Source organism: Acinonyx jubatus, chromosome X (genome assembly GCF_027475565.1).
Source record: "Acinonyx jubatus isolate Ajub_Pintada_27869175 chromosome X, VMU_Ajub_asm_v1.0, whole genome shotgun sequence".
NCBI classification, from domain to species: domain Eukaryota; kingdom Metazoa; phylum Chordata; class Mammalia; order Carnivora; family Felidae; genus Acinonyx; species Acinonyx jubatus.
Window position 1 is genome coordinate 59,283,525 of NC_069389.1, and position 15,097 is coordinate 59,298,621.

A 15,097-nucleotide genomic window follows, 5' to 3' on the forward strand; every position below is an offset into this window, starting at 1 on the left:
ACCTTTCAATAATCACTCTGAATGTAAATTGACTAAATGCTCCAATCAAAAGACATAGAATATCAGAATGAATAAAAAAACAAGATCCATCTGTATGCTGCCTACAAGAGACTCATTTTAGACCTAAAGTCACCTGTATATTGACAGACAAACAAGATTTAAAAACAAGACTGTAACTAGAGATGAAGAAGGGCATTATATCATAATTAAGGGGTTTATCCATCAAGAAGATCTAACAATTGTAAATATTTAAGCTCCCAACTTGGAAGAACCCAAATATATAAATCAATTAATAACAAACATAAAAAAGTCTTTGATAATAATACAAAAATAGTAAGGAGTTTAACACCCTGCTAACAGCAATAGACAGATCATCTAAGCAGAAAATCAACAAGGAAGCAATGGCTTTGAATAACACATCAAAGCAGATGGACTTTACAGATATCTTCAGAACATTTCATCATAGAGCAGCAGAATGCACTTTCTTCTCAAGTGCACATGAAATATTCTCCAGAATAGATCACATAATGGGTCACAAATCAGCCCTCAACAAGTACAAAAAGATTGATATCATGCCATGCATATTTTCAGACCATAATGCTATGAAAGTTGAAAACAACCACAAGAAAACAAATTGGAAAGACCACAAATACTTGGAAGTTAAAGAACATCCTACTAAAGAATGTATGGGTTAACCAAGAAATTAAAGAGGAAATAAATAGGTACATGAAAGCCAATAAAAATGAAAATATGACAGTCCAAAAACTCCAGGATGCAGACTGGGATGCAGGTGGTCATAAGAAGGAAGCATATAGCAATCCAGGCCCTTCCTAAAGAAGAAAGGTCTCAAATACATAACCTAATCTTAGACGTAAAGGAGCTGGATAAAGAACAACAAACAAAGCCCAAAACAAGCGGAAGAAGGGAAATAATAAAGATTAGAGCAGAAATCAATGATATTGAAATTTTAAAAAAACACAGAAGAGATCAGTGAAACTAGGAGCTGTTTCTTTAAAGAATTAACAAAATTGATAAGCCCTTAGCCAATTGATCAAAAAAAAAAAAAAGGAAAGGACACAAATAAATAAAATCATTAGTGAAAAAGGAGAGATCACAACCAACACCACAGAAATACAAACAATCAGAATATTATGAGAAATTATATGCCAACAATTTGGACAATCTGGAAGAAATGGATGAATTCTTAGAAACATATAAACCACCAAAACTAAAACAGGAAGAAATAGAAAATTTGAACAGACACATAACCAGGAAAAGTATTGAATCAGTAATCAAATATCTCCCCACAAAGAAGAGTCCAGAGCCTCATGGCTTCCCAGGGGAATTCTACCAGATATTTAAAGAAGAGTTAATACCTATTCTTTTGAAACCATTCCAAAAAACATAAATGGAAGGAAAACTTCCAATCTCATTCTATGAGGCCGTACTACCCTGATTCCAAAACCAGACAAAGGCCCCACTAAAAAGGAGAATGATGGACCAACTTCTTTTTAAACATGGATGCAAGAATTCTCAACAAGATACTAAAAAATTGAATCCACAAATACATTAAAAAATTATTCACCATGATCAAATGAGATTTATTCCTGGGTCACAAGGGTGGTTCAATATCTGCAAATCAATGTTATACACCACATCAATAAGAGAAAGAATAAAAACCATATGATCTGCTCAATATATGCAGAAAAAGTGTTTGACAAAATACAGCATTCTTTCTTGAAAAAAACTCTCAAGGAAGTAAGGATAGAAGGAGCATACCTCAACATTATAATGTCTATATATGAAAAACCCACAACTAATATCATCCACAATGGGGAAAAACTGAGAGCTTTCCCCCTAAGATCAGGAACACGACAAGGATTTCCACTCTCATCATTGTTGTTCAACAATAAAACTGGAAGTCCTAGCTTCAGCTATCAGACAACAAAAAGAACTAAAAGGCATACAATTTGGCAAGGAAGAAGTCAAACTTTCACTCTTCATGGATGACATGATACTGTACGTGGGAAACCTGAAAGAGTCCATCAAAAAACTGCTAGAACTGATACATGAATTCAGCAAAGTCCCAGGTTATAAAATCAACATACAGAAATCTGTTGCATTACTATACACCAATAATGAAGCAGCAAAAAAAGATATCAAGGAATCAATCCCATTTACAATTGCACAAAAAACCGTAAGATACCTAGGAATAACCCTAACTAAAGGAGGTAAAAGATCTGTATGCTTAAAACTATAGAATGTTTATGAAAGAAATTGAAGAAGACACCAAGATATGGAAAAATATTCCATGCTCATGGATTAAAAAAAACAAATATTGTTAAAATGTCAATACTTCCCAAAGCAATATACATATAGAATGTACTCCCTATCAAAATGACATGAGCACTCTTCACTGAGCTAAGAAAAACAATGCTAAAATTTGTGTGGAACCAGAAAAGACCACGAGTAGCCAAAGTAATGTTGAAAAAGAAAACCAAAGCTGGAGGCATCACAATTCCGGACTTCAAGCTGTATTACAAACCTGGAATCATCAAGACAGTACGGTACTGGCACAAAAACAGGCACATATATCAATAGAATAAAATAGAGAACCCAAAAATGGACCCACAAATGTATGGCAAACTAGTCTTCAACAAAGCAGGAAAGACTATCCAATGGAAATAAGACAGTCTCTTTAGCAAATGGTGTTGTGAAAAATGGACAGCGACACGCAGAAGAATGAACCTGGAACCCTTTTTTATACCATACACAAAAATAAATTCAAAATAGATAAAAGAACTAAATGTAAGATAGGAAACCACCAAAGCCCTACAGGACAAAACAGGCAGCAACCTCTTTGATCTTGGCTGCAGCAACTTCTTACTTAACATGTCTACAGAGGCAAGGGAAACAAAAATAAAAATGAACATTGGGACCTCATCAAAATCAAAAGCTTCTGCACAGCAAACAACCAACAAAACTAAACAGCAACCAATGGAATGAGAGAAGATATTTGCAAATGACATATCAAGTAAAGGGATAGCATCCAAAATTTATAAAGTCGTTATCAAACTCAACACCCCAAAAACAAATAATCCAGTGAAGAAATGGGCAGAGGATATGAATAGACACTTTTCCATAAAAACATCCAGATGACTAACAGACACATGAAAAGATGCTCAAAATCACTCATCAGCAGAGAAATACAAATCAAAATCACAATGGGATACCACGTCACACCTCTCAGAATGGCTAAAATTAACAACTCAGCAAACAACAGATGTTGGCAAGGATGTGGAGAAAGGGGAACCTTCTTACACTATTGGTGGGAATACAAACTGGTGTAGCCACTCTGGAAAACAGTATGGAGGTTCCTCAAAAAACGGAAAATGGGACTACCCTATGACCCAGCAATTGCATTACTAGGTATTTATCCAAACAATACAAAAAAACACAAAAAACAACACCCCATTGTTTATAGCAGTGCTATCACCAATAGCCAAATTATGCAACAAACCCAAATGTCCATCAATGATGAATGGATAAAGTAGATGTGGTATAGATTCTGGCACAGGTCGGTGGGCACAGCTAGCGGGTCCTGAGGTGGAAAGGGGGTTGAAGCTCTGTTCACCCCCATACCCCTCCCCCTCATGTGCAAGCGTCACCCCTTTGCCAGCCAGGCCAACCCGGCTGAACTATCCACTGCAGCACAAGGGGAAGGGGGGGGCGGCTCCGGGCGACCCCAGCAGACCCCCATCATGGGCGGCCAGAGTTCCAAGGCTCCCTGGGGCAAGGTGACCACCAAGGAGGCAGCTGGCACTTCCCCTGCTAAGGTAAAGTGACAGGAGAATGGCCATGTGAAAAGCAATGGAAACTTATCCCCCAAGGGCGAAGGGGAATCACCCTCCATGAACGGAATAGAGGAGGCAGCCAGGGGCCACTGGCGATGCCATTGAGCCAGCACCCCCTAGCCAGGGCGTTGAGGTCAAGGGGGATGCGCCCACCAAGGAGACCCCCAAGAAGAAGAAGAAATTCTCTTTCAAGAAGTCTTTCAAATTGAGTGGTCTGTCCTTCAAGAGAAATGGGAACGAGGGTGGGGGTGATACATGACTCCTCACCCAAAGAGGAAGAGCAGGAGCAGGGGGAGATCAGTGCCTGTGGCAAGGAAGGCACAGCTCAGGAAAGGACCAGGAGCCCCAGGCCAAAGGGGCAGAGGCTGGTGTTGCCTCCAAAGGAGGAGACACAGAAAAAGAGGCAGGGCCTACAGAGCCATACACTCCCTTGGGGCCAGATAGTGGCCCTACACCCACCAGTGAGCAGAATGAGTAGCTGGGTGAGGACAGGTAGGTGAGCTCTAAGCTGCAAAAATTGTGCTGTCCTTGTGAGGTCACTGCCTGGACCTGGTGCCCTGGCTGCCTTCCTCTGCCAAGAAAGGAAGGGGCTGTTGCCCGCTCCCATCCACGTTCCCTCTCCTTTTCCCTCCTGTGGATTCTCCCATCCTCCATTTGGCCTTTCTCTTAAGGTCAGTTGAAGATGGTCCCTTGCAGTTTCCCAAGTTAGGTTAGTGATGTGAAATGCTCCTGTCCCTGGCGTTACCTCTCCTGTCCCCACCCCTACAGAAGGCAATTGCTGGTTTTCTTCCCCAATTCTTTTCCAAGTAGGTTTTGTGTACTCTTTTCCCCAAATCCCTAAGCCAGATGTGGAGTACCTACACTCCCAAACCCTGAGGGTCCAGCCTCCCCCTCCACCCCTATTGAGTTTTTAGTCTCTTGTGCTGTGCCTAGTGGCACCTGGGCTGGGGAGGACACTGCCCCTGTCTAGGTTTTTATAAATGTCTTACTAAAATTCAAACCTCCAGCTTGTGAATCGACTGTGTCTCTTTTTTGACTTGGTAAGCAAGTATTAGGCTTTGGGGTGTGGCAGGGAGGTCTGTAATGTGAAACAACTTCTGTTGTCTTCTTTTCCCCTTCCAAACCCCAGATTTGTACTTTTTTTCTAACTGCTAAAACCATTCATTTCCACGTGGTTTTAGTGTAACATTTGGAAAATGAATAAATGTCATCCCTTTAAAAGAAAAAGAAGTGGCATATATATATATATATATATATATATATATGTATGTATATATATATATGTATATATATATATAGTATATGTACATATGTAATATATGTATATATATAGTGTATGTACCTATGTAATATATGTACATATATACATATGTACAATGGAATATTACTCAGACATCTAAAATAATAAATTCTTGCCATTTGCAACATGGATGGAACTAGAGTTTATTATGTTAAGCAACATAAGTCTTTCAGAGAAAGTCAAATATCACATGATTTCACTCAGATGTGGAATTCAAGAAACACAACAGATGAACATAGGTGAAGGGAAGGAAAAATACAATAAGATAAATCATAGAAGGAGGCAAACCATAAGAGAATATAAAATACAGAGAACAAACTAAGGGTTGCTGGAGGGAAAGAGGGTGGGGAGATGGGCCCCTTGGGTAATGGACATTAAGGAAGGCACTGGGTGTTATATGTAAGTGATGAATCACTAAATTCTAAATTCTACTCCTGAAACCAATACTACACTATATCTTAACTGAATTTAAATAAAATAAAATAAAATAAAATAAAATAAAATAAAATAAAATAATTTATTTCAAAGACTAAAACTATGCAGAGATCTCAAACTTTGATCCTCTCATTAGAAGGACCTGCTGGTTTAGATAAGGCTGGTCACTGTAAAGGAAATAAAACTGGTTAGTTTTTTGGTTTGATGCACATATTTGTGAAGACTGAAGAAACCCAGATTACTTTTTCTAAGAGAGAAAATCCATGGCCAATGTGTATACATCCCACTTCACTACTCCTTCCCCCTTCTCTTTATTTGAAGACCTACTTCAAATCTTTTAGTAGGTATCAACAGGGACTTCTGAGCAGAGTCAAAAAATAAAAAGAATGGCATGGATAACTAACTGAACTATCATTTCTCAGTCAAGACAAAGAAGTAGGGGAATTGAGTACTGGAGCTTGTAGCTTTGACTTGTTAGCTAATGGGTGGGTAGTTGCAGAGAATAAGAAGAGTGAATTGAACTATCCACAATGTAGTGCTTTGATAGGCAGCCAGTTCACAATATTCAGAACTTGTAAATGCTTCTGTTTTGCCTGAGTGATGAAAGGGGAGGCCAGAAAAGTGTTTTGATTAGGAAAAGACATTATGTGCTCTTTTTAAAGTTTATTTATTTATATTTGAGAGAAACAGAAATGGTGTGAACAGGGGAGGGAGGAGAGGCAGAGAGACAGGGAGAGAGAATCCCAAGGAGACTCTGCACTGTCAGCAGAGCCTAATGCAGGACTCAAACTCATGAACCTGTGAGATCATGACCTGAGCTGAAACTAGGAGTTGGACACTTAACCAACTGAGCCACCTAGGTGCCCTTATACTTTATTTAATTATCTTAAATGCCTTTGTTTTTGACAGATTTAATGAGGTACAATTGATAAATAAAATTTTAATATATTTAAAATATACATTGTCATTATACACACAAACACACACACACATACACACGCTGTGAAAGGATCCCCACCATCATCTAGTCAATCATCACATCCATCACCTTGCACATTTGTGAGTAAGGTAGTTTCGTGAGAAAATTTAAGTTCTACTCTCTTAGAAACCTGAATTAGACATTTACACACCACTCTTGGATTTAAAAACTGTAACCAAGAGGGCTTAAATATCTGCTGATAAAGTCTTGTGGGTAAAGTCTAATATCTGGGTCTTATATGACCATGTCATAATGTGCTTAATGACAACAAGGAGTGCAGTGAGAATATACCATGTAGGAAATAGGTTCTATGGGGCTGATTTTACCAAATGAAGGTTGAAGTTGGGGTATCATTCATTAGACAAGTGTTTTTTGAGCACCTACTATGTGTAAAGCATTGTGCTATGCTATCTTATAGATCAATGAACTTTCACAAATATGGCAGATGCTATGGGGGATACATATTTCTGCCTTCAAAGAGGCTACAGTTTATTACGGGAGATAAGACGTATACAAAAAAGAAATATAGAAATATAAAAGTAACAGTGGTTTAGTGTCATGTTAATGGTACACATGACTATGAAATTTCAGAGATGAAGAAATAATTTCCTAACAGAATGATCATGGATGTTTTACAGAGGGATGGACAGGATTTCGTGTATGCATGTATTTGGATTTCTTTGAAAATGTGAAAAGAGACTATAAGGAGGATGAAAGAGCATCTGTTCTTGGATTCTAGCAACAGTAGGTAGGGAATAGGTTTAAAATACATCAGAGTAATTTGGGGTAACATATGAAAAGCATCTTCCTGACTCTATGGACAGTAAGACACTGGAAGACACAAGAACACTTAGAAAGTTTACAACATTTTAAAGTTGAAGATTAGATAGTCATACACCTGTGATAGTTTAAAATGAGTATTTTGTACAAGCAGGTAAATGGTACTACCTCCTTGGATGTTTTCCATCAGCACAGTTATAACATGTTTGAAAGGGAATTCATCTTTTTTCCTTCACCACCCTAAACTAGCTCCTCCTCCTGAGTTATCTATCTCAGTGAATAACTGGACCATTCACCTGCTCAAGGTCAGAATCCTTGATACTCTTCTCTCTCCTTCACTTCCTACATCTAAAATGCCACTAAGTCCTGGTTATTCTAGCGCCAGAATCTCTCTTGAGTTTCCCCACTTCTCCCCAACCCCACTGCTACTTCCCTAGTTCAGTTCCCCATCATTTTTACCTAAAGTACCATGTTAGTCTCCAAAGTGGTCTCACTGTTTACAAATGTAAGATAAAAGTTTCAAGGGAAACTCAAGAAGTGCTTTCATCTCCTTACCAGTGCATTTTGCCACCATCCCCCAATATTATTGGAATTATCTTCCTAAGACACATGTCTAAACTTCGGCTCACTTCTTAATAATAATTTTCCCCTACAAAGGCCAAATATCATTTTAGTGCACATTCTTAGCTCAATCTATGATAATAAAAGTCTGATGACTTCTTTTTCTTATTTTTTCTTATTTTTTTTTAATTTACATCCAAGTTAGTTATCATATCGTGCAATAATGATTTCAGGAGTAGAATCCAGTGATGATTCATCCCTACATATAACAATGTTCATCCCAACAAGTGTCTTCCTTAAAGCCCCTTGCCCATTTAGCCCATTCCTCACCCACAACCCCTCCAGCAACCCTCAGTTGTTCTCTATATTTAAGAGTCAAAGTCTGATGACTGAGTAATAGGGAGAACAAGCTGGAGAGAGAATTACAGGAATAGAAAAATTTGTTCAGAGCTTTATTTGTTCACTGAAGGTGAACTCAAAGGCTACTACAAGAATTAAAAGGTGAGAAGCTCTACCACCAATGTTACACTAAGAATCTATTTTCATTTAATACACATTTACTAAACCTTATGCAAGGGCCTTAATAGATGCTGTGGGAGATACAAAAGTGGGCAATTTGGTCACTGCTATTTAGGAGCCTACAGTCTAGTATGACATAGATAAGGAAAAAAATCACAATGAGTACAAGCTTGAGTAACTAACTAGAAGGAGACCTGGTGCCTTAGTAAAGGTAATAAAAAAAAATCCATGTTTTTTTTTTATTGGACCACCTGACTTTATTGTTAGAGTCCATGGATTGTAACATGCCTTAAATGTTACACATTATTTAGTTATTCTTGCTAAGTTTTTATTTAAATTCCAGCTACTTAACATATAGTGTCATATCAGTTTCAGGTGTTCACTTTGTTTATTTTAACAGTTTCAAAATGTGTGAATGAGTATAAATGGGTTATGTTGGATTGGAAAATAAAAGACCACTTTATTCTTTTTTTCTTCCAAGATGTTATTTAAATTCAAGTTAGTTAACATATAGTGTAGTATTGGTTCCAGGAGTAGAATTTAGTGATTCATCACTTACATTTAACACCCAGTGCTCATCACAAGTGCCCTCCTTAATGGACATTACCCATTGGGCCCATCCCCCCACCCACCCTCCCTCCAGCAACTCTGTTTGTTTTCTATATTTAAGACTCTCTTATGGTCTGCCTCCCTCTGTGTTTTTATCTTATTTTATTTTTCCTTCCTTCCCCCTATGTTCATCTGTTTTGTTTCTTAAATTCCACATATGAGTGCAATCATGTGATATTTGATTTTCTTTGACTTAGGTGTTAGCATAATAGACTCTAGTTCCATCCACATTGTTGCAAATGGCAAGAATTCATTGTTTTTGATGGCCAAGTATTATTCCATTGTGTGTGTGTGTGTGTGTGTGTGTGTGTGTGCAATATATACACACTATTGGCTATTGTTGATTGTGATGTTATAAACATTGGGGTGTATGTGTCCCTTTGAATCAGTATTTTTGTATCTTTTAGATAAATACCTAGTAGTGCAGGGGCGCCTGGGTGGCTCAGCTGATTGAACATCTGACTTCTGCTCAGATCATGATCTCGCAGTTCACGTGTTCGGCCCAACGTTGGGCTCTGTGCTGACAGCTCAGAGCCTAAAGACTGCTTTGGATTCTGTGTCTTCCTCTCTCTCTGCCCCTCTCCTGCTTGCACTCTGTCTCTTTCTCAAAAATAAATAAATATTAAAAAAAATTAAAAACATCTAGTAGTGCAATTGCTGGGTCAGAGGGTAGTTTTACTTTTAACTTTTTGAGAAATTTTCATACTGTTTTCCAGAGTGGCTGTACCAGTTTCCATTCCAACCAACAGTCTAAGAGGGTTCCCCTATCTCTGCATGCTTGCCAACATCTGTTGTTTTGTGAGTTGTTAAATTTAGCCATTCAAGACAGCTTTATTCTTAAGGCTAGCTGTGACATTCAACTTTTTATATTAAGGAATTCAATATATTTTCACATATAGTGTCACCCTCTTATGTCATTTATTCAGGTACAAAGAGATAGACATTATCCAGAGTATGCAATAAAGTCATATTTCCAAAGTCCCTCAACAACAAATAGTAGAAACAGGACTGTAATGTAGGTTTTCTAATCCCCACTCTAATCTCCTCTAGTTTAAACTCCTCTCCTTCCCAAGATTATACGTAGAAAATGTTAAGTAAAATCTTCTCTATTTAGTACTGTTAACTATGATTCATTTATTACATTTTTGTTCACTTCAAATCTTAGTCCCTGGAAATATCTTAAAGGCATTGCATTAGAATTTACTGGAGATGGAATCTTAAGTATAGACAGACTTGGCAGGGTCTGCAGACTGAATTCCCAGTAATTTGTATGGAGCCAGAAAAGACTCCGAATAGCCAAAGCAATCTTGAAAAAGAAAATCAAAGCAGGAGTCATCACAATCCCGGACTTCAAGCTATGCTACAAAGCTGTAATCATCAAGGCATTATGGTACTGGCACAAGAACAGACACTCAGATCAGTGGAACAGAATAGAGAACCCAGAAATGGACCCACAAACTTATGGCCAACTCATCTTTGACAAAGCAGGAAAGAACAGCCAATGGAATAAAGACAGTCTCTGCAGCAAGTGGTGCTGGGAAAAGTGGACAGCGACATGACGAAGAATGAACCTGGACCACTTTCTTACACCATATGCAAAAATAAACTCAAAATGGATGAAAGACCTCAATGTAAGACAGTAAGCCATCAAAATCCTCAAGGAGAAAGCAGGCAAAAGCCTCTCTGATCTTGGTCACAGAAACTTCTTACTCAACACGTCTCTGGAGGCAAGGGAAACAAAAGCAAAAATGAACTATTGGGACCTCATCAAAATAAAAAGAGCCCAAATGTCCATCAATGGATGAATGGATAAAGAAGAAGTAGTATATATACAATGGAGTGTTACTCGGCAATTAAAAAGAATGAAATCTTGCCATTTGCAACTACACGGATGGAACTGGAGGGTATTATGCTAAATGAAATTAGTCAGTCAGAGGAAGACAAAAATCATATGACTTCACTCATATGAGGACTTTAAGAGACAAAACAGATGAACATAAGGGAACGAGAACAAAAATAATATAAAAATAGGGAGGGGGACAAAACAGAAGAGACTCGTAAATATGGAGAACAAACTGAGGGTTGCTGGAAGGGTTGTTGGAGGGGAGATGGGCTAAATGGGTAAGGGGCATTAAGGAATCTACTCCGGAATTCATTGTTTCACTATATGCTAACTAATTTGGATGTAAATTTTTAAAAATAAAAAGTTAAATTAAAAAAAAGAAAACAAGTAAAACACACACTCGAAAGTAGTGGGGTATACTCCGTGTCTTCATTCAGATAACAGAGGAGGATGAGCTTCAAATTGCCAAAAAGTTATTTATTATGAATAATCTAAATATTTAGTGCTATAATAGAAGAACACTTACTCTTGTTCTGCAAAATATGAGGAGGCCATGCAAAAGTGAGAAAATGTAGGACTCAGGATGAGAAGTCCTTGTTTCTCTAAGCTTTATCATTCTCTTATTCCTTTATTTAGATATGCATACAGCAAATACTTATTAAGAGTCTACATTGTGCTAGTTACTGGAGATACAATGGTGAACATTACTGTGTGACTATAGGTAAATTACCTCTCTTGAGCCCACATTTTTTCATCTATAAAAATGAAAGGCTGGCAAAAAAAAAAATGTCCCTAACTTACAAGGGAAGATCCATGAGGCTAGCTGCAGATTTCTTAACAGAAACATTTCAGGTCAAAAGAAAGTGGCAAGATATAGACAAAGTGCTGAAAGAGAAAAATCTCAGCCAAGAATACTCTATCCAGCAAGGTTATCATTCAGAATAGAAGGAGAGATACGGAGTTTCCCAGACAAAAACTAAAGGCGTTTGTGACCACTAAACCAGCCCTGCAAGAAATTTTAAAGGGAACTCTTTGAGTGAGAAATAAAGACCAAAAGTGACAAAAACTAGAAAGGAGTAGAGAAAGGTTCAGAAACAACACAAAACAAGTACTAAGATAGCACTAAATACATATATATCAATAATTACTCTGATTGTAAATGGACTAAACACTTCAATCAAAAGACACAGGGTGTCAGAATGGATTAAAAAAAACGAAAGCCATCTATCTGTTGCCTACAAGAGATTCATTTTATACATAAAGACACCTGCGGATTGAAATTGAGGGGATGGAGAAATATTTATCATGGAAATGGACATCAAAAGAAAGCCAGAGTAGCAATACTTATATCAGACAAAGTAGACTTTAAAACAAAAACTGTAACAAGATGAAGAAGGGCACTATATGATAATAAAAGGGACAATCCAAGAAGATCTAATAATTGCAAATTTTTATGCACTCAACTTGAGACACCCAAATATATAAAACAATAATAAACATAAAGTAACTCATTGATAATAATACAGTAATAGTAGGGGAGTGTAACTTCCCACTTACATCAATGGACAGATCATATAAGCAGAAAATCAACAAGAAACAGTGGCTTTGAGTGACACACTGAACCAGATGAACTTAACAGATATATTCAGAACATTCCATCCTAAAACAGAATACACATTTTTTTCAAGTGCACATGGGACATTCTCAGAATAGATCACATACAAGGTCACCAAACAGGCCTCAACAAGTACAGAGATTGAGATCATACCATGCATATTTTCTGACCACAATGCTATGAAACTTGATCAACAAAAAGAAAAAAAATGGAAAGACCACAAATTTGGAGGTTACACAACATTCTACTAAACAGTGAATGGGTCAGCCAGGAAATAAAGGAAGAAATTTTAAAAAAATACATGGAAACATGAAAATGAAAACACAATGGTCAAAAATATTGGGGATGCAGCAAAAGCAGTCATCAGAGGGAGGTATATAGCAATAAAGGCCTATTTCCAAAAAGCAAGAAAAATCCCAATTACACATCCCACACTTACGCCTAAGGAGCTAGAAGAAGAACAACAAAGAAGTCTGAAAGGAGAAGGGAAATAATAAAGATTAGAGCAGAAATAAAATGATACAAAAACTAAAAAACAATAGAACAGACAAATGAAACCAGGAGATGGTTCCTTGAAAAAAATTGATGAAATTGATAAACACCTAGCCACACATATCAAAAAGAAAAAAGAAAGGACCCAAATAAATAAAATCACAAATGAGAATAGAGAAATAACAACCAACACTACAGAAATCCAAACAATTATGAGAACTTTATAAAATACTTTATGCCAACAAACTGCACAATCTGGAAGAAATGGATGAACTTTTAGAAATGTATAAACTATCAAAACTGAAAGAAGATGAAATAGAAAACTTGAACAGATTGATAAACAGCAAAGAAGTTGAATCAGTGATAAAAAAAAATCTTCCAATAAAAGGGCCAGATGACTTCATATGTGGATTATACCAAATATTTAATGTTTATTTATTCATTTTTTTGGAGAGAGAGAGAGTGTCTGAGCAGGGGAAGGGCACAAAGAGGGAGACACAGAATCTGAAGCAGGCTCCAGGCTCTGAACAGTACAGAGCCTGATGCGGGGCTTGAACTCATGAAGTGTGAGATCATGACCTGAGCTGAAGTTGGCTGCTGAACTGACTGAGCCACCTAGGCACCCCTATACCAAACATTTAAATAAGAGTTAATATGTATCCTTCTCAAACTATTTCAAAAAAACAGAAGAGGAAGAAAACTTCCAAATTCATTCTATGAGGCCAGTATTATCCCTGATACCAAAACCAAAGACTCCACCAAAAAAAAAAAAAAAAAAAAAGAGGAACTACAGGCCAATATCTCTGATGACATGGATGCAAAAATTCTAAATAGAATACTAGGAAAACAAACCAAACAGTACATGAAAGGAATCATTCTCCATGATCAAGTGGGATTTATTCCTGGGCTGCAAGTATGGTTGAATATTCATAAATCAATCAATGTGACACACCACATCAATAAGGCAATGATAGGAACCATATTATCCTTTCAATAAATGCAGAAAAAAAACATTTAACAAAAGTACAAATTCATTCATGATCAAAACCCTCTAACAAAGTATGGTTAGAGGGAACATAACTCAACATAATAAAGACCATACACGAAAAGCTCACAGCTAATATCATCCTCCATAGGCAATAACTGAGAGCCTTTCCTCTACATTCAGGAACAAGACGGAGGTGTCCACTCCCACCACTGTTATTTATCATAATACCTGAAGTCCTAGCTACAACACTCAGACAACAAAAAAGAAATAAAAGGCATCCAATATGACGGGGAAGATGTCAAATTTCACCATTTGCAATTGACATGATACTCTATATAGAAAACCCAAAAACTCCATCAACAATTGCTAGAACTGATACATGAATTCAGTAAAGTGCCAGGATACAAAATCAACGTACAGAAATCTGTTGCATTTCTGTACACCAATAATGAAGCATCAGAAAGAGAAATCAAGGAATCAATACCATTTACACATGCATCAAAAACCCTAAGATAATTAGGAATAAACCTAACCAAAGAGGTGAAAGACCTATATCTGAAAACTACAAAACACTGATGAAAGAAATTGAAGATTCACAAAGAAATGGAAAGATATCCCATGCTCATGGATGTCTATTGTTAAAATATTGTTAAAATGTCTATATTACCCAAAGCAGTCTACACATTTAATGCAATCTCTATCGAAATACCAACAGCATTTTCCACACAGCAAGAACGAACAATCCGAAAATTTGTATGGAACCACAAAAAAACAAGAAGAGCCAAAGCAACCTTGAAAAAGAAAAGCAAAGCTGGAGGCATCACAATTCCAGACTTCAAGTTATATTACAAAGCTGTAGTGATGAAAAACAATATAGTATTGTCACAAAAATAGACACATAGGTTAATAAAACAGAATAGAAATCCCAGAAATGAACACACAACATATCATTAATTAAGCTTCAGGAAAGCAGGAAATAATATCCAATGGAAAGAGTTTCTTCAACAAAGGATGTTGGGAAAACTAGACAGCATCAAGAATGAAACTGGACCACTTTCTTACACTATACACAAAAAGAAACTCAAAATGAATGAAAGACCTAAATGTGAGATAGGAAACCAT

At 37.0% G+C, this 15,097-nt stretch overlaps 1 pseudogene; it reads left to right on the top strand.

The window, feature by feature from the left end:
• Positions 1-3,761: 3,761 nt before the first annotated feature.
• Positions 3,762-4,854, top strand: LOC106982429 (MARCKS-related protein-like; annotated as a pseudogene).
• Positions 4,855-15,097: the final 10,243 nt, after the last annotated feature.